This window comes from Dromaius novaehollandiae, chromosome 17, assembly GCF_036370855.1.
Source record: "Dromaius novaehollandiae isolate bDroNov1 chromosome 17, bDroNov1.hap1, whole genome shotgun sequence".
Lineage (NCBI taxonomy): Eukaryota > Metazoa > Chordata > Aves > Casuariiformes > Dromaiidae > Dromaius > Dromaius novaehollandiae.
In genome coordinates, this window is record NC_088114.1 from 4,618,186 (window position 1) to 4,638,155 (window position 19,970).

At 46.2% G+C, this 19,970-nt stretch overlaps 1 protein-coding gene across 1 annotated transcript in view; it reads right to left on the minus strand.

Moving 5' to 3' along the window:
- Positions 1-19,970, minus strand: part of CCDC92 (coiled-coil domain containing 92) — a 120,119-nt gene that overhangs the window by 47,102 nt on the left and 53,047 nt on the right. The window contains exon 7 of the mRNA XM_026114601.2: positions 14,319-14,382. The gene's annotated coding sequence lies outside the window, so the exon portion shown is untranslated. The remainder of the gene's footprint in view (positions 1-14,318; positions 14,383-19,970) is intronic.

Consider the following 19,970-nt stretch of genomic DNA (forward strand, 5'->3'; position numbering starts at 1 on the left):
AATCTGCAAGGCAGGAGGGTTAAACTAACTTTTAACTGGAGAGGAGGAAAACAGCTGCAATACAAGCAACACTTTAAATTGTCCTGCAGTGATTGTCTGAGCCAGGGTTCAGGAGTCTTAGCTGGTTTGGATCAGTTCAGCAGGCATCTGTTCCTTCCTAAGTGAAGGAGCTGGGCAGGTTAAGAGCACATAGCTGATGGTGATGTTGGTTCAGCTGAAGGGCAGATACTTGTTGAGGAACCCTAATTCAACCACATTTGATCACGTGCCTCTACAAGGCAGAGGTTTGCATTCATGTAAGTCATCTGTTTTCCTTAAACAGGTACAACTCTGGCTATACAGGTGGAACCAGCCTTCTGAAAGATAGGTTGCTGGTCTGGATAGATGACAAAGAGCTGAAGCTTTACTAGGGCTCAGCAACATTAGACAATTTTTTTAAGAGGAATTTTGTACTCTTGTGACATCACAGTGAGAATATATTTGGCCTTGTTAAGACTGGAAAGATGATTGCAGTGACTGAGTTACAGAGGCTTAATGAATTACTGCTTGTCAGCTGAGCTGTGGTAACTCACTCTGCCTGTCGGACACGCAAAGTACAATGCGTTGGCTCAAGGCTAATTTCAAGCACAGTGAGGCACAGTGTGGTTACCCAGAGCAGAAGCTGGCCTGAACCCACAGGCTAAACCCCCCTTGCTTTTGGAAAAGTACCTAGTAAGTTTATTGGCTCTGGCAGGGTGGGTTTAACAGCTTATCTGGCTCCAGAAGCACAGTGACCCCCAACCTCATATGAGGACCAAGGGTGGTTACTAACTTATAGATGTGCAGTCCTGTTACAGCCAAGCCCTGAAACTACTTCAACAGCATGGTCCACAGATCTTCACCAGAAACGGTTTATTACCGACTCAAAAGGGAATAATCGTAAGAATGCAGTGACTCATTAACAGCCTGAACCTGGGAGGTCTAGAGGAGGTCAGCAAAAAGGACAGCGGCTCTGCAATGAGGCCATAAGGAAGCACTGACGCTGCTCTGCTCCAGCGCTCCCACCCCGAGGTGATCTGACTGGAAGCAGATTAAAGGCAGCCAACGAGGCATGGTGAATCACTCCTGGTGGGAGCGGTTCCCTCTTTCAGCGATGACTGTAGCCAAGAGCTGAAATGACTCATGATAGCATCGGCTGATGGTGGAAGAGGGGGGTTGGCACAGTCCTAATCAATGCCCATCCTGGAGCGAGGCCACATCAGGTCTGACAGCACCCCAAGGGCAGGAGAACCGCAGGCAGCAGCATTCTTGCTGGGGCTGCCCTTGCAAACATTGTTGGCTCATTATTTAAACAGTCTCTGGCTAGCTCTTCTGTCACCTAAAGCTGTAGTCTCTCCTCCCCAGAGAGGAACAGGATCTTCAAGAAAATCAGCCTCTCTGGCTGCTTTCAGCCCTACCCAGTCAATGCAAAGTGCTGAAAATGGGAGGATGTGGCATGGTTGTGCCCAGCTGGAGCTGGTAGGGGAAGGGGAAGTGGGGTGGCCTGGAAGAACTGAGCAGATGAAGAGAGGGGAGTAGACAGCAGGAGTGAGAAAGTGAAGCAAGGGAGAGAGCAGGACTCGGATGGGAGTGATCAGGTGGGGAGCAGGCTGCTACGCGGGGGTCTGTGGCACCATCTCTCACCAGTGAAATCAGGTAGTGAGGCAAAAAAGAGTGAGGTGATAGATGGGGAGAGAGAGAAGAGCAAAAGCGCAGCAACGGGATGAGCAGGGAGACTGCCGTGACCACAACACAGTGCTTCAAGCCTGATTAAACTGTACCCAGAGCTCTGCCTCCTCCCAGCACCACACAGGCAGGCCTTGGCTTGTAGCTTAGAGACCACCATGAGGGTCTTCAAACATAGACGGGGCTCTGGCTGCTATTTGGGCCACTTCTATTGTGCTGCTTGAGGAGTCCCATATCCAAGGCCATACAGCTAGCACAGGCAGGGCTGTCTGGGAAACACTGGTCCTTCTGAGCAGGAGCGTATCGCTAGCCATAGGGCTGAACGGCAGCTTGGGGCCTCTGGCTTTGACAGACATTGCTCTGCAAATGCCAGGAAATCCTTGGCACCTTTATAAAGGTCTGGACAAGATTTCCAGCAAGGAAAAAAAGGCCCAGAAAAGCCTGGATGCATGGTAGCCCTACCCAGAGAACAGTTAATCCAGGGCTTTGCTACCTGTTGCAGTGCATCAAGCCTCCCCCCAGCTATCCTCCAGCATGAAGAGCAGCCCCTTTGCCTAGCACCAGGACTGCAGTTGAAAGAACTGCGTTTGTGCCTAAGATGGCTCTTGCCAAGACACCAGAAAAATGGGGAGCTCTGGGAGGTGGGGCAGACAGTAGGAAACCGTCAAACTCATTTCTAGCAGGTCCCAGAGGAATTTGTTTTCCTGCTATTTTTAAGTTGAAGAGGATCAAGTTTCATTGCAGGAAATAGTTCTCCTCCTCCTCCTCCCTCCACCCACCTTTCTTTTTTTCTACAGCACATGGGAAGAACAGTCCTCTGCCTGCCTCAGGTTTCCAAGAACCAGGCAGTCAAACTGCAACCAGAGCATTTGTTATCTGCAGCCAGGGAAACGAAAGGAGAGAGGTTGAAAAAGAGATGCCTCTATCTACGAATGTTCAAAAACACCAGCAAGAGTTAAAAGCTTCAGGTGTATGTGTTGGGGACATTCAGCCTTCCCTACCCCTTCAGTTAGGTTGAGATTGTAACTGGGGTCTCAGAAGAGGTTTCTGTAAAGCCCCTGGAGCCAGTCTATTCATAGCCCTGGAAGCTGCCCTCTTTCCCTAATAAAGCAATGGCACCCAAAGATCCTGGAGAGGGTGCAAAACAACCTGCTCTTGGGAAATCTTTTCTACATTTTATAATCTACAAAGCTGGACGTTTGCAACTGCACTCAAATATAGGCCTAACTTAGCATCTCTGCCAAAAATAAATTCATTCGATCTGTGCAATGCTCTTAAAACCTCCATATTTCTGGGCTTGCTAACATCACGACACAGACTTCTGCACCTGATAAATCTGCACCACGCTGGATGCTGGAGGGCTGCAAAGTGAGCAGTCCATACCCATGCTTCGGGGCTCTGGGCAAGATGCCTGCAACCCATCAGACTCAAAGCTGGAGTTCAATTCCCAGCCCACCTCCCAGACTTTAGAGCAGGGGTATGGCTAATATATGATAGCCTGTTAGAAACTTATCTAGGATATGCTGCTACCTTTTAATCCTCAGAACACACATCCCAGTGGCTCCTGAGCCCTCCTTCCCCAGGCTGTTGATACTGATCAATTTTGTTCAACAGACACAAACTTGTCCTTCCTGCGTGAGGCTTGAGGCAAGACGCAACTCGATTCTCCCATTTCCCTTGCAGTGGCAGTAGAGACAATGCCTCTTTTGTAGGTGCGTCTACATGCCTGGTGGAAAACCTACTGGATACTAGCACAGTTATATCAATAATCTCCTGTTTATTATTCCTCCTGGCACAGGGGTTTGCCATTACCTTTCTAGCACAGGCAATGTTTTCCATTCATCTTTTCTCAGCCAGGTGCTTGCTCATTTGCAGCAGGGAGCTTCAAGGGAGACAAAGCTACAATTGATGGGAAACAGAAGGCCAGGCTGCTGCCAAGACGGGTTTTCCTCAGGGATATTCAAAGCCTTAGAAATGGTTATTACAACGTCTTTCAACAGTGATTCTACATGCCTGCTAAAAAGTCTTGCCTTTGCTTTCCTTGGATGTGTCTTTTTGACAACCTTTGTTGGGCACCTGTTAGTCAAACACCTTTCAGGTTCACATCCTTCTAGTACAACCAATCTTAGGTAAATAACTCCTTCCCGCTCCTGAAGCCAAAGACCCACATCTTCTGCAGCATGCAGGAAGGCTGTGACTAGAGCGGGACATCTCTCTTAAATCTCAGGGCTTGATATTGTGAGTCTGACCTACACCATGACATGAGCATCATTTCAGGCAGACCAGAGCATGGGATGAAAGTGCAATAGCTCTTCCTTAGCAGCTCTGTGCACGCAGCAGGCCTTTTCTAGAGTAAGGGTGTTTAAAGACAGGATAACTTACTTGGGAATAACTTCATACAGCTCAAAGCAGAATCAGGTGCTGGCTTGTGCTCAGCCCAGATGTGTCCACCAGCAGCTGTTAGTGCTGTTGTGTATAAAAGCTGAAGGAAGTACCTATTAATTAACCAGCAACACAGAACTGCAGAGCAGAGTCCCCTGGAGACTCCTGTACAGAGAGACCTCTTTCAAGAAAGTTAGGTACCTGTTTGCATTGCTCCTGTTAGGAGAGCATAAAAGAACTACATGCATTTCCTAGGTGCTCTGCTTAGCATCACAGAGATTTAAGGCTTAAGTTAGGTGAATTTATTGTAACCAGTCTTAAAAAGATAACTTTCTGCACATCTGCAATGTATGATTACGATCTTACTGGAAAGGCTGAATACCTGAACACACACACACGACTCCAAGCATGAATTTGCTTTGCCTCTGTGTGCTCTGCACATCGGCTTATCCTAGAAGAGATCAGCTCTTCAGACGCTGTTAAGGAACCTCATGCATTTGGTTTCCAGGGAGCTACGTTATCTTATCTCCAGTCCCACTACCTTTCTTGCCCTGCTGAGTTACTTTGTGAGGATGGACCCAGAACAAACATTTAAGCAAAATATGAGTGGGCATGTCAAATCTAACCAAGTTCTTGGTTTTTGCTCTAATGTACAGGTTCAGAAGCACCCTCTCCCTTCCTGTTACACAGTTTTGGGAGGAGTAGCCTTCTCCCCAGAGTTGAGTACATTCCAGGGGCATAAAACTTGCACGGGGCTGATTTTTTCTGTCTTTATTATGTCAAATCTCACAATACAAGTTACAGCAGCAAAGTTGCAGTTATGACAAGCCCTCTGCAAAATTTTTTGGACTAGAAGACATGGACTGTCTGCTCTTATTAGAGCCACAGTACCTCCCCTTTCCAGTGAAAAGGAGGGCAAGTAGGACGCTTTGCTGTCAAGTTTATATGGTGGAAACACAAAGCTCTGAAAACAGAGCAAGACATGCAGGGCAAACTAGGGAGATCAGATCTGAGTTTGCAAAACAAATCCAGCTGGTGGAGGGAAGATGTGGATTAGAACAGACAGAGCAAGAGTCCAGCTGGGGAACAGACCACAGCTATCTTGGAGGAAGACAGAACTTTTCCAGCCCTCCCTTCCCAGCACTTTCACTGCAAAGCATCATAGATTTTGAACTAAACTGCCCTCTTCCTCCTCCTCCACTTCTGCATGGACTGGCTGTCTGGGACATTATCTCAGCTCAGGTCCCACTAGCTTCTCTCTGCCTGCAGCTCCCAGGCTCTGGTAACAGAGACATCTCACAGGCAGAAGATGAACCCCCCATGTTGCAGCTATTTAAGCTCCTTTCCTTTTGTCCACCTTCAGGAGCCAGTAGGGGCTCCTGGAAACCAAACACCTGGCCTGGCTGGGGTCCTCACTTGGGAAACACCAAAGTCATTGCTATTCTGGCACTACAAGTCCTGGGCTCTCACTAGTAGCTCAATATTGCTGTCTCGATCACAGGAATACACTCCATAATCCCATGCACAATCAAGAGCTACTAGGCAGGATTCAAGCCCCATGAGCACAAAAACAGCTCCTTCCCTACTCACTTGGGCCCTCAGAAAAAGCAGAAAAGGAGCTGCAATCAAGTTCTTCATATTCCACCTAGGTTACTCCTTGTCCTGCCTCCCAGAGAAATGGGCACAGAGCCTGGGCTGCGGGTGCAGCCCAGCAGGCAGAGGGGCACCCCTTACTTCAGCCCAGCAGGCAGAGGGGCACCCCTTACTTCAGTAGGCTGGGAAACTCATGCACATATGGAAAGAAGCCTAGAAAGAGAGGGAAGAACGTTGCAGGTTAGGGATAAGAAAAGAGGGGAAATGCTTCTGCTTGCTAGGTATCTTCATTCAGAAGCTATTACTTTGTAAATGCAGCTACTAATTCTGCTATATTTTTGCCCCTTGGCATCACAGAGAAACTATAAATATAGGTACTGATCATGCCAAAGCCTAGGGAAGGTGCTACTGTCTGCCTCACTATGTGGGCTGGCGCCCCTTGATGTGCAGAACAAGAATGTGCTGTTCCTCTGTGCAGGTCATCACATTTCAGGCCAGACAGAGGGAACAAATTCCCACAGACCATTTTTATCATCAGCAGAGACTAGCAGGACCTCATCTACATGCCTGGAGTCCCAAAATGTCTTCCCATGAACATTTCCATCATTAAGAACCTCAAAAGAACATTTTCATCCTTGGACCACCACTGCAGCAGGAGACTCTCCTGAGGAGGGATGTCCAGGCGGGGCTCACAGCGCTCTCCAACCCTAAGCACAGTTTGTTTTATTTCTGGGTGTGGGGAGAAGGCAGGTAGCGAGGGGTTCAGATACTCCAGTTCAACCTTCAGAGCATCTTCACAACTCAGTGCTGCTTGGATCAAATGCCAACCCAGCTGGGGGACTGAGCATCCCAAGAGATTTATATAGGCACTCTGGAGCTATTTGGAATATACCACTAGCCAGCACATGGGTGACAACATACCTGTAAACATCACGGGCAGAAAAATGGGATTTGTGTGTATGTGTGTGCACAGTAGGTTCATACTGATAATGCTGTCTGGATATGCAACTGTCTAGACAATGGGAAAATTAGCATCATGAAACTGGATAGTTTTGTGAGATGCCCAGCCAAATATCTGGGAAATATTTTCGTAACAGTTCTCCTCAGAGGGAGATATGAGCCTGAACTGTCCATTAGAGATGTAGTTCTTTGGTCTTGCATTCCGGGATAGAGAGTTTTTTTTATTGAGCTCATTGGGCCTCATCTGCCATGCTTTTCAGCCAGATGCCGGTTGCTACTGTGGAGGAAAACAAGCCTACAATACAGGCATAGCAAATTAGTTTTTTTGTGGGCTGGAGCTGCTGCTTTTCTGGCATGGAAAAGGAATTTCATCCTGAAAACCTGAGGTTAGGACTGCATGAACAGAGTATTTTACCCCTGGAGACAAACAACTAAAGTCCTGCATCTCCCTAGTCTGCTTTATAGCCTACAGAGAAGTCCAAAGGATTTCTAGGTACCAAGCCTTATCTACACCTATAGGGTAAAATCTCACAGAGCAGCAAAACTGTCATTTTGAGCCTCTAGCCTAGAGTGCAACACTTCAAAGCCCCAGGAGCTGTTTACTGAGGTGATTCATCCCCTCAGACATGCACAGGGACCTCTCCTCTCTCAGCTGGGCTGAGGAGATGCAGCAACCAGGACTGCACTCATGCCTGAGGCTGGGAAGTGCTTTTTGCATCCATAGCCTCTGTGAAACTCCCTAAGGCCATGTTCTACCACAATGGTACTTGCTCCCTGGACAAACCTAGAAGTGCTGTTCTAGCCAAGCAGAGCTGGTGCCAGCTGGATGTAAGAGAGCAGGAGGCAGTGCCTGCCTTCCCTCAGATGATAGGTCAATGAGGTTCTTACAGCATCGCCATTCTGCGAGCAAATAGGAAAGACCTCAGATCCCAGCCGTCCTTCCCTATGCAGAGATAACAACTGTGCCACAGCTGAGCCCTTCTCAGAAGGGTGCCCATGCCCACAGAGGGAGAAGACCTGATCCAGACTCAAAGGCAGATTGCCCTTAAGTGGGATATTTCGTTTGTCTTTTAAAAAAAAAAAAAAAAAAAAAAAAAAAAAAAAAAAAAAAAAAAAAAAAAAAAAAAAAAGCTTTGTATCACTTTTGGAGCTAGTGACCAGCTGCAAAGAGCAAGCTGGGTCTAAATTTCACCAAGTTTCAGAAGTTTTGGCTCAGAAAAAGCTTCCTCTCTAGTCCCTTGCCCCAACAAACACAATCCTTGTAGGATAATGACATCATCTAATTAAAACAAGAAATACCAGAGGAATAATATATCATTGAGGGCAGAAAAAAAAGGCTCCAAAGCACATGCCCTACTAACGACTCAGGAAGATACATCAACATCTTCCATTGCTTCTGTGAAAAGCTTCAGAAACAAGGGGCAGGGGAGAGCAGACAACAGGCACCTCATCTTGTTAGAGCAAGGATATTATCTTCCCCAGGAAGGAACAGGCTGTCAATTCATGTAAGGACAGCAGAATTTAAGTAGCAGCTCAATATTATTGATGATTATCAGCCAGGGAACCCTTGGCTTGGTTTAGCTTACAGGAAGCCTTGAAAAGCTACTTGGAGCTTTCAGTGGACACGTTAGACAAATATACAGAATAATATTTACAAGCCCAGAGCAGATTCCAGGAAAATGTGGTGCTCGGACTGGGGGCTTCTCCCTGTGCACAGTGGTAGAGGCTTTCTTTCACAGTGTCAAAGACAACCAAGGAACTGGATGCAAAACACAGAAGGGACTTTTAATGCAGAAGCTGAAGCTGCCATGGGTCACTTTTACAGAGAAGTCACATTTTCTTCTGTGATGGGTTGTGTGATGTTTCTGGATGCTGTTCAGCAACAGCGGAGAGAATCTTCTGGAGCTAGACTGTTTTGCATGGGGCTTTGAAAGCAACAGATCTGGCTAATCCAAGGAAGAAGATGCTCAGTGAGGGATAGTTTGCTATGAAAGCTGGCCAGGGCCATGCTGATGCTATGTAGGAAAGCACCAGAAGAACCAGTGCTTGCTTGCATATGTGCAGCCTGGTTGGTTAGGGGCTGAAACTGGTGCTGTTTTGTGGAGTACTCACAGGCAGAAACTTGAAATAAAAGCCAGAGTGGAAGATAGAGCTAGTGACCCTTTCTGTGCTGATGAGAACAGCCCTGTAGCATAGGGACATTGCTGATGCACAACCAGAGAGAAAAACCTTCAAAATATGGTGCAAAACGCAGGAATTAACCAACACACATTGTGTTCTGGAACAGGCCCCCATGCTCCTGACAGGTGCATGGTGGGGACCAGACAAAATAAAGCAGACAGAAATAGGTCTCCCTCTCTGACAAGGCCCAGCCAAGGCAGTCAAACCCTGAAAAAGACAGGTCCTGGGGGCATCCGGAACACCAGAAGCTGCCTTGCACTGATCCTACCATGTCTGCTGGCAGTCAGGAAGGTGGAAATCAATACCTGCTCAAGAGAGTTTATTACAGTTGTGCTGGCCTAGCTGAATTTATTCCGACTCTCAGATAGTAGAGGCATAGGATAGAGAACATGGGGCCCTTTGAATAGCTGTCATGAAAACTGCATTCCAAATCACTCTTCAGAGGTCAGCAGAAGACTGATTAGGGTGAAACTCGTGACCAGTGGGGACACTCCATTTTCAGGCAAAGCTGAGCACTCGGTGTGTGTACTTAAATGCCTCAGAATCAGTACCCATTTCTGAAGAAAACTCTCAGCTCCCTGACTGGCCCCGATTTTGGATGAGGTGCACCCAACACTGTGACAACATGATGCAAAGCAGTACCCTGAGGGCAGCCTGAGCAGCACCACATTATTAGGGAGAAAACACCACCTGGACATAGAAGCCAGGCCAGAAGCAAAAACACGTAAATACAATCCAACGTTGAATTGGCTTGCAATCTTTGGGGTTAGCTCAAGGGTCCAAAAATGTTTCACTTTGCCTAAATTGACCCAAGTGTAACATTTTATTTGGGTTTTCTTCACAGAAAAATAAAGAGCTGTGAGGGGGGAGAAAAAAACCCCACACAGGGAAAGGGGAGACAAGGACTAGTCCTAACGCTCAGGATTTTAAACAGGAGGGCAATTTTGCTCTGGAGATGAGTGCAGAAGCAGTTCAGAGAAATAAAAGCCTCTGTCCCTCATTTTATGTCAGAGAAAGATGGTATTTAAATACTTTTCAGATACCATTGAAAGAATTTTCTACCCATGACAAAATAATGGCTCCAGAACGTTAACATTTTTGTGCTGCAGATTTTGTTGTCGTTTGACTATTCTGAGCTATTTCCTTACTCCCATCCATCACAACACTGACTGGCTCATTTCCCCCTCCCCCAGGTTTTGTAGAACTAATCTTTTAAGTTTTGTGAAGTTGATCTTGGCTCATGGCACACACCCCACATCTGTTTTTCTAGGCCTTACCATTTGACTCAGAATGATTGCATTTTAACTCCATCCCCCCACTGCTACCGTCAAGTTTAAAAACAAAACAAAACACTCCCACCACCACGGCATACCCAATGTCTGCGAAGGCACATGTCCCCTCACCTCCTGGTACTGAAGAGTGAAAGGTTGCTTTAAGAATTTCTACTGCTTATTTATTATTCTTTAAGATAATATGGTGTGAACTGACAAAGTAGGTTAAATACAGTTATTCTGTATGAGCAAATTCTGAGCTCTCCTTTAGGTTCTCATTCAAGATCCCTTTTAAGCACATTTTTGAAGAACATGTCAAGTCCCACTGATCTGTGTGCATGCTTGTCTTTAACTGGGCATGCTGCTTATGCTGCTTTTGAAATCCAGGGCTGATAAACCAGCCGTCTCTGTTGTTGGGCAAACTGCTAAAGACTTCACGGAGAGCTTGGCCTTGGACAAAAACCTCACTCCTGTATGTCCCAAGGTGGCCAGTGACTTGGCAGAACCATTCCCAGGCACTGCAAGAGAGACCAAACTTTCAGGTGCAAGGTACTTACTGGAAAGTTTGGTCTCTTGAGATCCAGGTTTCCCCAAACTGAAACTTAAATTTTTGACCCTCTTGGAAAACATAAGCCTTTAGCTTCCTAGTGCCTTGTTATGTTTCAGTTACAGCATTTGGAAAGGAAAAATGCTGATTTCAGCAGGGCAACTCCTACATTAGGGATAGGATAAGCTTAAGCAAGCACACATCTATTCAGCATGTAGTCAGTGAAGCTCTGCTGGAAATCTGCAGATTTATGACCTTCAGTTAAATCTGGCTACATATTTCTGGAGTGGATATGCTTTCTGCCATTCTGCTTCTGGTAAGACAGTTAATAAATACTTCTTTCAGCATCATCTTTCCTGTGGTATTTTGCTCATTTTAATTCTGCTACTAGGCAGAACTCAAATGCAGGAATGCAAAAGTCAGAGGAAATGTTTTGTCCCAAATGCAAAACACTAAATCTGGACTCCAGTACACATCTCCTTGGCTGCAGGAGTCAAAGTCCAGAGGCTAACAGCAAGGATGAGGGTCATGGGTTAAAGGCAACTCCCCTGCTGGAGAGCCTTCCTTCCCTAGCCTAACTCCGAGCATTGCAGAGTTCTGGCCATCTCTGCTGGGTTAACCCAAGAGTGGGATGGCTACAAAGCCAAAATGGCATGACATTTAAAAGAGGAAAGGGGGAAGAAAAAAAATGCAGAAGGAAGTACAGAGAAATTCTGAACTGTGCTGGTTGGTAATTCAATTATTCTGAAGAAAGAACAATGAGGGAATAGCTTTTCTTAGGGGAAAACTCCTATGATTTGGAAAAAAAAAAAAAGGTAAAGTTTTAAACTCTTACATGGAATAAGCTCTCTGGTTGCAATTAGGAAATGTTAGCTCAGTCAGGCATGGAGAGCTCTTGCTTGCCAACGTCCAAATCTTGTTTTGTCTCTGATAATTTCACATTCTGCTTTTAAGAGACAGCTCATGTTTGATGTTAGTGTGTCAATATATAAGGCTAAATGCTGCCCTGGCTTATTCTGCATGTGACCTATTAAAAAGGGAGCAGAATTCTTTTTAGTGGTGGATTATTGGAGATAATCATTCTTTGGGATTACATATTATTAACTATGATTTTCCAACCTCTAGATAAGCGAATTCTCTCTTACTGAGGCACAAAGGAACAGATTCTCTAAGATATTCTGGCTGTGTTTTGATAGGCAAAAGACAGAGATCTCCAAAATAACCATTCTTGTCTATGAATGGCCCCAGTATGTGGCTGGTCTGTACCAGTGTCCAGGGCCATAGTTGTGTCTGCGTGAAGATCCGTTACCAGTTTCAGCAGGAACAGACCCCCAGGCTTAACTAAGCCTCTCCCGGTTTGTTATGAGAGACATGGCCCTGCTGCAGATGCTGTTTAAGTGTAGCTTTCCCCATTCAGGTTTCCCCATTTTGCTCCCCACTCTTAGCCCTCGCCAATTATAAACACAAGAATCATTTGTCCACATTAGAAGATTAGGGTCAACTGACTGAAAAGCCATTTCATGCACTTCTTCAACAGCTATTTCAGGTAACCCAACAGTAAATGGCACATAATCAGGAATTAAAAAACAGACAAGAAATCTCCCAAGCAAACCCTGCTAACATCAATCCATATCAGTCTAAGGAAAAAAAAAATAATAATAAAAAAAAAATCACAGATTTCCTTGGATGAGCAACCAGAATGAATACAAGAAACCATATACACTGGCTAGAGTTACCACAGAATCATGTTGTGCTCCACCCAGTTCAACACCTGTAAGAAATTAAGGCAGAGGATGCTCACTCTACCAATGTTTGGGTTGCAAACTTCCAGCCCTGTGACTTTTGCCAACAGACTTCACAGATGTTAGATGCCCTCGGAACACCACACTGGAAAACAGGTGGAATGCTGGATATTCAAACATCTCCATTTAGATATGTACTTGGCTGCAGCAAGGAAGAACTTGGAGAGGTGGCTGTCGGACTGACACTTGGATGTGTTTTAGCACAGCACAACGTGGCAGCTCTCCTTGGAGGTGAGCCCTCCTCATTCCACTTGGACCAGAATTCCTTGCGTCTCCTTGCAGCAGGTGACCCTCAAAGTCAGGAGCACCTCAAGCTGCTCAACCAGTGTGGCTGGTCTGCTTGGGAAGGGCTGCTACACACCACCCAGCAGGTACTCTGCTTGCCACTACTTCGCACAGAGGCCCATCCCAAATACTGCAGGCCAGTCCATCTTGCTCATTCCCTTGAACCCCTTATATTCAACTCTTCTTCCTCCCCATGTCCAAAATAAAAAGCCCTGAGAAAACAGGCACATCTTGGAACAATTAAGAGATGCTAGAGCTCCAGGTTTTGGGAAAAGCAGGTGGAAAGAGAGAGCAATGTGTTTACAGTGGTCACTTGAGCGCAGCAATATACACAATATCCAAAAGAGGAGAACATTGCTTTTTTTTTTTAAAGCTACAGATGGGCTGCATTAACCACAAGGGAAACCCAAGAAGAGCTTGTGCCTGGAAGTTATAAGAAACATTTACGTAACACGCATGGTGCGTTCAGCACTAGCAAGAGGTGCTGGATGAAGAGTTCAACAGGTTGGGGACCTTCTTTGTCAATGGAAGTGCAAGCCCAGAACCCCCCCCTCCCCACAGCAGCCTGGAAGAACTTCCCAGGGGAAGAAGGCAGGTCAGTCTCAAGGCTTGGACAGGCCCAAGCACAGGTACCCTTTCACCTTTCCAGACAGTCTACCCAGTTACCAGGTGACCTTCTGCTATGCATGACAATCACTTTTGAGATACGAGAAGCAGATACACAAAGCAAATTCAAATGATCCAAAACAACTGTGAGAAGTTTTACCTCCTAAACCCGTGCTAGAATTATGCCATACTCACAGGTGCGGTCCTCAGAATTGGTACAACAACCTAGCACACAGTAATACCACAAACTGGGTCTGAAAGCTGCATAACTGCAGTGGTAGAAATATGCTGGTGTAGCTATATCAGTCCTGCTGTCCGCACTAGTATGGAGCTTGCCTGCAGTTTTCTCAGCACCAAGATCCACTGTATGTACCCCTCACATCGTGTGTATCCCTCACACTTGTCGAGTTTGCCATGAACCTCAACTATCCTATCCAGCAGGCATCAGTCAATCTATGAGCTACTGCTCATAGCAGTACATACTGCTGATGGCTTGAGTCAAGAGAACTTAAACAAGGACATCCTAAATGAGTTGTATGGTGCTACTGTCTCACTCCTTTTTCCTTTCAGAGGATGAAATAGTTGAGAATGGATACATCAGTAGAGTGACATGGGATCATTTAAAGCCACATCCTCACACACCGTTGTCCTCTGCCACTTGCTACATCAGGGCATGAATCTTCTCCTTTAACGTAAACAATAAGAACTTGTGTTTCTTTGGAGCAAGGGCAGTGTGACTGAGACTCTTCCCTTGTCGTCATGCCACAGTGCTAAGCTGCCATGGCAGGCAACAAAAGCAACAAATATAGTCAAGTCAGTGACATCATAATATAATTAAGGACTGGAGAAACCCAAGCTGAGTTGTCAGAACAACCTAAGACAGAATTTATTACCCTTGTAACCAAAAAGAAACTATTGATATGCCAGTTTCCACCCATAAATAGCTGTAGTTGAGGCTCTGAGTTTATAAAAAGCTGAATGACTTACCATATGTTGCACTGGATGGTTTTGGTAGGAAGTCCACAAAGGATCAGTTAGACAGCAATTTCTCCTGTTGAGACAAAAATTAAGAGGTGAAAACTGCCTTGCCAAATGCAGAAGATAAGCACAAAGGCTCATTGTTTTAGAATCACAGGGGACTGGAGTGTGCTGGAACACATACGGAACAAAGCAAATACAGACTCTTGGGGTGTTTAGACTACAGCCCGTCTGCCTTTTTCAAAGTCGGGTTGAATGAAAAAACAATTTGCAGTGAGTTCAGGATTATTGCAAACATGCCAGAGTCCTAGCAACACAGTGAGATGTTTAACCTGTGAAGACAGCTCATTTCCAGGTAAAGGTCTCAGCTACGCTCCAAGGGTTTGAAGGCAATAAGGAAGTATAGCTTGTGTAGCATGGTAGAGAGGAGCTGGCTCTGCCACACAACAGCTAGCCCTTGTCCCTGCTTTTTTCCCCCCCCATCTTATATACTGATACCTAATCCCCCTTAGCCCACGGATCCCACTGCAATGTCCTGCCTTTTTCTTGGACAGCTTCATCCCTGGTGATGTGGTGTGGAAGGGCACAGACAGCAGGAGACAGCCCAGGTTTTACCCTGCACTGTCTCACCATCAGGTATTTGCTTTGTTCCTCTGCCCTGAGCATTTAACAGGGGAAAGAGATTCTGCATCCAGGTTCCCCAGTTTAGGGAATCTTGAGTTTATTGACCAGGAGTTGTGTAAGGGGCATGGAGAACCAGTGGAGAGCCTGCAGGTTCTCTGTATTGGTAGCTAGGTAGACTAATTCTCTTGCCTTCCACTGGATAAGCAGGTTGTCTCAGCCACAGAGGCCCCTGAAGGAAGTCAGACTTCGAAGAAGAGAGATGCAAGGGTAGGATTTTAAGAGATGAAGTTGAGAAGATGGACTGCAGCACAAGCCCTCTCACTGTGCACACAGTGATGGTGGTGAGCAGAGACTCTCAGGTGAACAGCTGTTCTCCTTTCTCTAAGAAGAGCCGAGCACTTTGATTCACTTTAGTTGGGCCATTGCAGGCCACCAATGGGAGCCCACAGCCACACATACCCTCAGCACAGAAAGGGCTGCAGAAAGGGACACAGTATTTTATCTGGATGAGACGCGCACATTAGGAGTGCTATCCGCTTGGCTGTATGCAGGTAAGACACAGCTCTCAGGCTTCAGGGGAATTGCTGCTGTGGGTTACCAGCTGAGGCAAACTCATTTTGCCTTTGAGAGGCAACACACTGCTTAAAGACTACATGAAACAAAAGGAAGAAACGGCAGGGCCTGAAACAGTGGTGCAGAGATGTCTGTTACCTGCTTCGAATTGCTGAGTAACTCTGAGCATGGCCACCATCAGCTCTCAACAGACCTTCTTTGCAGAGAAGTGAACTAGACCTTAATGTCCTGCTCTTCCCTTGGGATCTAGAATATCTTCCAGACCCACCCATCACCTCTACACACAGTCAACAACCACAGCATAGTGGTGGGGCTAGGCAGGGGCAGCGCCACGTGGGAGATGCACAGAGGTGGTCTATACCAGTGATCCACACCTGCTGCAGCAGTGGCTGAGACTCTCAGTACCTTCTGCCTTCACTTCTCTTCCCCTTTGCCTGCACAGATTGCAAGATGTCTAGGGCACAGCTTATCTTTCACAAAGCACTTGCAGACAGCATTGCAACACTCGCACCATGGGTCCAGGTATCAGCCAGCACAGCAATAAGAGGAGACTTTCCTGTGCAGTAGCTGCTCCCAATTTATCCCAGCAATAGATCAAACTGCAACACGTCCCCATTATATTTGCCAAGCTTACTAAAACAAACACAATGAAGCTCCACAAGGCAGGTCCCCTGTCTTCCCAGCTCTTGGATTGCTCTACCTCACCAGCTCCTGAAGATCCCAACCCACAGGTTAAAAGGCAGGAGGGAAGCAAACAGCATTTGCTTTGCGTGACATGGAAGGCTGAGAAAATTTGAAAGACAAATTATTCAAAATAAAAAGTGGAGTAAGAAGATTAGAAAACTACTGTGCCGTGACTATTAATGAAGCGATAGAAAGTATCAATCACTCCCCAGCCTCTGAAGCCTGCTGCGAGAGAAGAATTAGGAGATTTTATGTTCCAAGTACCAGGAAACCGCAAGGCCCTGATGCCTAGTTCTCAAAAGAACACTGTTTGAATCACAGGGAGGAAAGCGGAGCACTGCAAAGAGAGCCAAAGGCAGGGTTTAAAAATAGAAACCTTCAGTTCCATTTCTTTTTTCTTTTTAAGTGCCTGGATATTGGATCACGACAGAGGGTGGATGAGCAAAGCAGATGAGCCCCTGCGGAGGAGAGAAGTCTTGCTGAATATAGTACTGCTGAAGAGGTCAGGAGGCGGTGGGTTGTTCACTTTGCACTCCAGGTCAGTCCCACCCAAGTAATTGGTCACTCGTGATCCCACTGTTCTCCCAGCCCAAGAGCAGCGCACTTGGAATGGGAAGTGACAGCTCAGCTGGCCAGCTCCATGCGTGCAGGAGCCAGCGCAAATGAGCAGAGCTAAGGGCTGAGTGGGTGACTGAGCCTCAGCTGTCCCTGCTCTTCTGGGCCTATACAGAGCCAATTTCACATAATATGAAGGACACTTCAGAAATGCTGTGCAAGGAATGAAATTCACTAACATGTTTGTGTTAACTTTCCCTGCACAAACAGGGAGCTTTATCTGTTTCGCTGCTGTACACTGGCAAACCTCCTAAACCAAGAGAAAGGACCTCCAAGTTCTCCTCAAATTTCTCCAAGACAACTCTGCACCTTTTGAAAGGCCAACAGGCAGGATTCACAGCACCTACCAAAGCAACCTAAGGTAGAAGTCAGATGTTGGCACCTGAAGTAGGTGTGAATAAGGCTGTCTGCATCAGACTCCCCAGGGAAATCTCTTGTGCGTTACAATTCTTTGCCCAGAGGATGTTCTCAAACCCAGAGAGGAATGATCCATGTAATAAGGGCAGCAAGTGCAGGGAGCCACAAAAAGCCCTGTTCCCCAGTTGGCAAGCATACACACGAACCCTTTCTCCCAGCCAGCTCAGAGATAGAAGAGTCAGGCTTTTCACTACTGTAAGCTATGATTTGAATTGAGGGCAGGGGGAAGGAAAGTACTGGCTCTGCCCTTTGGTTAATGGAGTATTAAACAAATCACTTAAATTGCTATCAGTGTATTACGAGATTAGCCTGTTGCAGATTTTGTTTGTCTCCTGTCAATGGCAATTATTTTCTTGGGGATGCAGGGGGTAAGGACTTGTGTCCTAACCAGTCTAGTTCTGTTTTTGTTCCTACCTATCTTACACAGCCAGAGACCACCCTGGGCAATGTATAAACCAGAGCACTGGGCCAGCCCCTTGCAACTGCTCACTTGACCCTTGGACATCTGGCCATGCATCCATCTCTGCAGCCTCACAAATACCATGAGTAGGTGGACACATGGTTGCTTACCCCTCATGTAGGGGTATCTAAACAGTCCTCAGGCACCCAGTCAGAGCCAAACTGGACAGGCTGTGAGCTGGGCACCCTGGCTCCAAAGAGCTTACCACCCATCTATCCTGGGCACTGCTGCAGGGTCCTGCTCCGTGACTGGGCTTCTGGGCTCTATCACAGAGAATGACTAACTAGTGCTAAAGCCACATGGCATTCACAGAACTTCAGATGCAGTTTAAAAGCAAAAACCTAGCACTGATAACTATGCTGACCAAGTCCTAAAGGTACATTTTATTTTTAAAAATATGCAGAAAAATCCCAAACATCTGGGATCTGAAGTACAGAGATTTCCACTGGAATGTAATTGGTTCTTGCTGTTACCCGAGAGAGGTAGCTGACACAACCAAACAGACTCCAGGGACCTGTGCGGCACAGTCTTTTCCTTCCTGTGGCTTATGAGATGGCCTAGGAACCCTCTACTACCCCAGGGCAATGTAGTCAGCTGGTCACGCACACAGACTGTTAATACAGAAAGTTTCAGCATGGCTGCTTGCATAGGGTTAATTTAAAGACCCAGAAGATCTTGCTCTTGTTTTCATTCAGAAGGATCAAGACACAATATGCTAGGATCAAATCTACAGGTGCGCTGTCCTGCCCTGCCAAGCAGGCTTGAAAACTTTTAAAGGGTGAGAAAGTCTTTAACGCACAACCTTACTTCCAGTTCATCCACTGCTCCCTCCTTCCCTCCACTTTAGCCTTACAAGTGCAAAACGCCCCTTCAGCCCAGATGGCCTGGGATTTTCCCTAACTGAGCTTTCAGCAGAGATTACTGTGGCTGCTGAGAAAAACAGCATCCAAATGCCTTATAATGCAACCCTAATGGCAGAAGAACTCTCATCAAATTGCCAACAGTGGAGTTTTTCATTAATGTTTTGCACTTTTCATAAGTTTCTGCACTTACAATAGACATGGGCTGATTTGGACATGGCAGAACTGGCATCTCAGTACAGGGAGGCAACTCAGAACAGGGGCAGGACTTCATACAATGATCCCTCTCTTAAATGTAGGCATAGCAGCAGAGTAGGAAAAATAGGTGGCTTTTCCTCCAAGAAGAATATATACTAGGGACTATTAAAAAAAAAAAAAAAATCAAGGTCAAGATGAATTAACCTGATCAAGTACAGTAAAGCTACTATAATGTACAGGCAAAATGAAGCAGTGCGTTCTCTCATTCATGGCTGGGAAGAGAAATTTGACATTAAGATTCTTCTGGAGAACAGTAGGGGAGGGCTTCTCCCCTCAAAGCAACATGCTGTTGCATGTTCATCTCCTATAGCACCCTCCCAGCACAGATTCCAGGATTTTCAATTATTATTTTTTTTTTTTAAGCCATCAGCAGCTGGGAAGTGGAAGTATCTGCAAATACTCGCACTCAAGCTTGGGAGCATTCCGCTTTTCAGCTGGAAGACTTCTGAAAGGTTTCTAAAAGGGCAAAATGGAAAAGCATGTGGATGTTTCCTAGACAAAACCCTGTTGTTTCCATTCTGTAGGAAGTGCTGACATTTTTAGAATAAACAGCCAACCACACTCATTGAGAAATGGCACAAAGCATCCTGGAATTTGTTACAGCCAACATTTTGACCTCACCACAGCGACCAGCCAGAACTGACTGGAAAGCTCCCAAGACGTAGGAAAAATGTGGCACCATTCTACCCTCTCCAATCCAAAGCAATACATGAACACACTGTACTTCTGGAACAATTCTGGCCCTGGCTGCATTTGGGGCCTGTAAACGTAGGCAGCAGTGGAGAGGGGGACATGAGAAGAGGCACTGTAGTGGAAAGTCAGTAGTGATGATGGATCTTATTTTTTCCCCAAAGTCCAGTCTAGTTGCTACAAGGGACAAGCATATACAAGGAACACTGCATCATGCTCACACTTCCCAAGTCAGCCTGGATTAAAATCCTGATTGAGAAGTACTCTGTACCCCTTGGTGCTGCTACAGAGTGGGCTTTCCTTGAGTTTGAGACACCTGTAGCACATCGCTACTTCTGAGAGGATGATACTGTTAAGCTACATGGTGATACAGCAGCAGAAGACAATTTCTGGTGCACGTAGAAGTCCAACAGTTCTTCAGGAACTATTTCACTTTATGCAAAGGATGTTGTTGCCATAAACATGCAGTTATAATAGTGA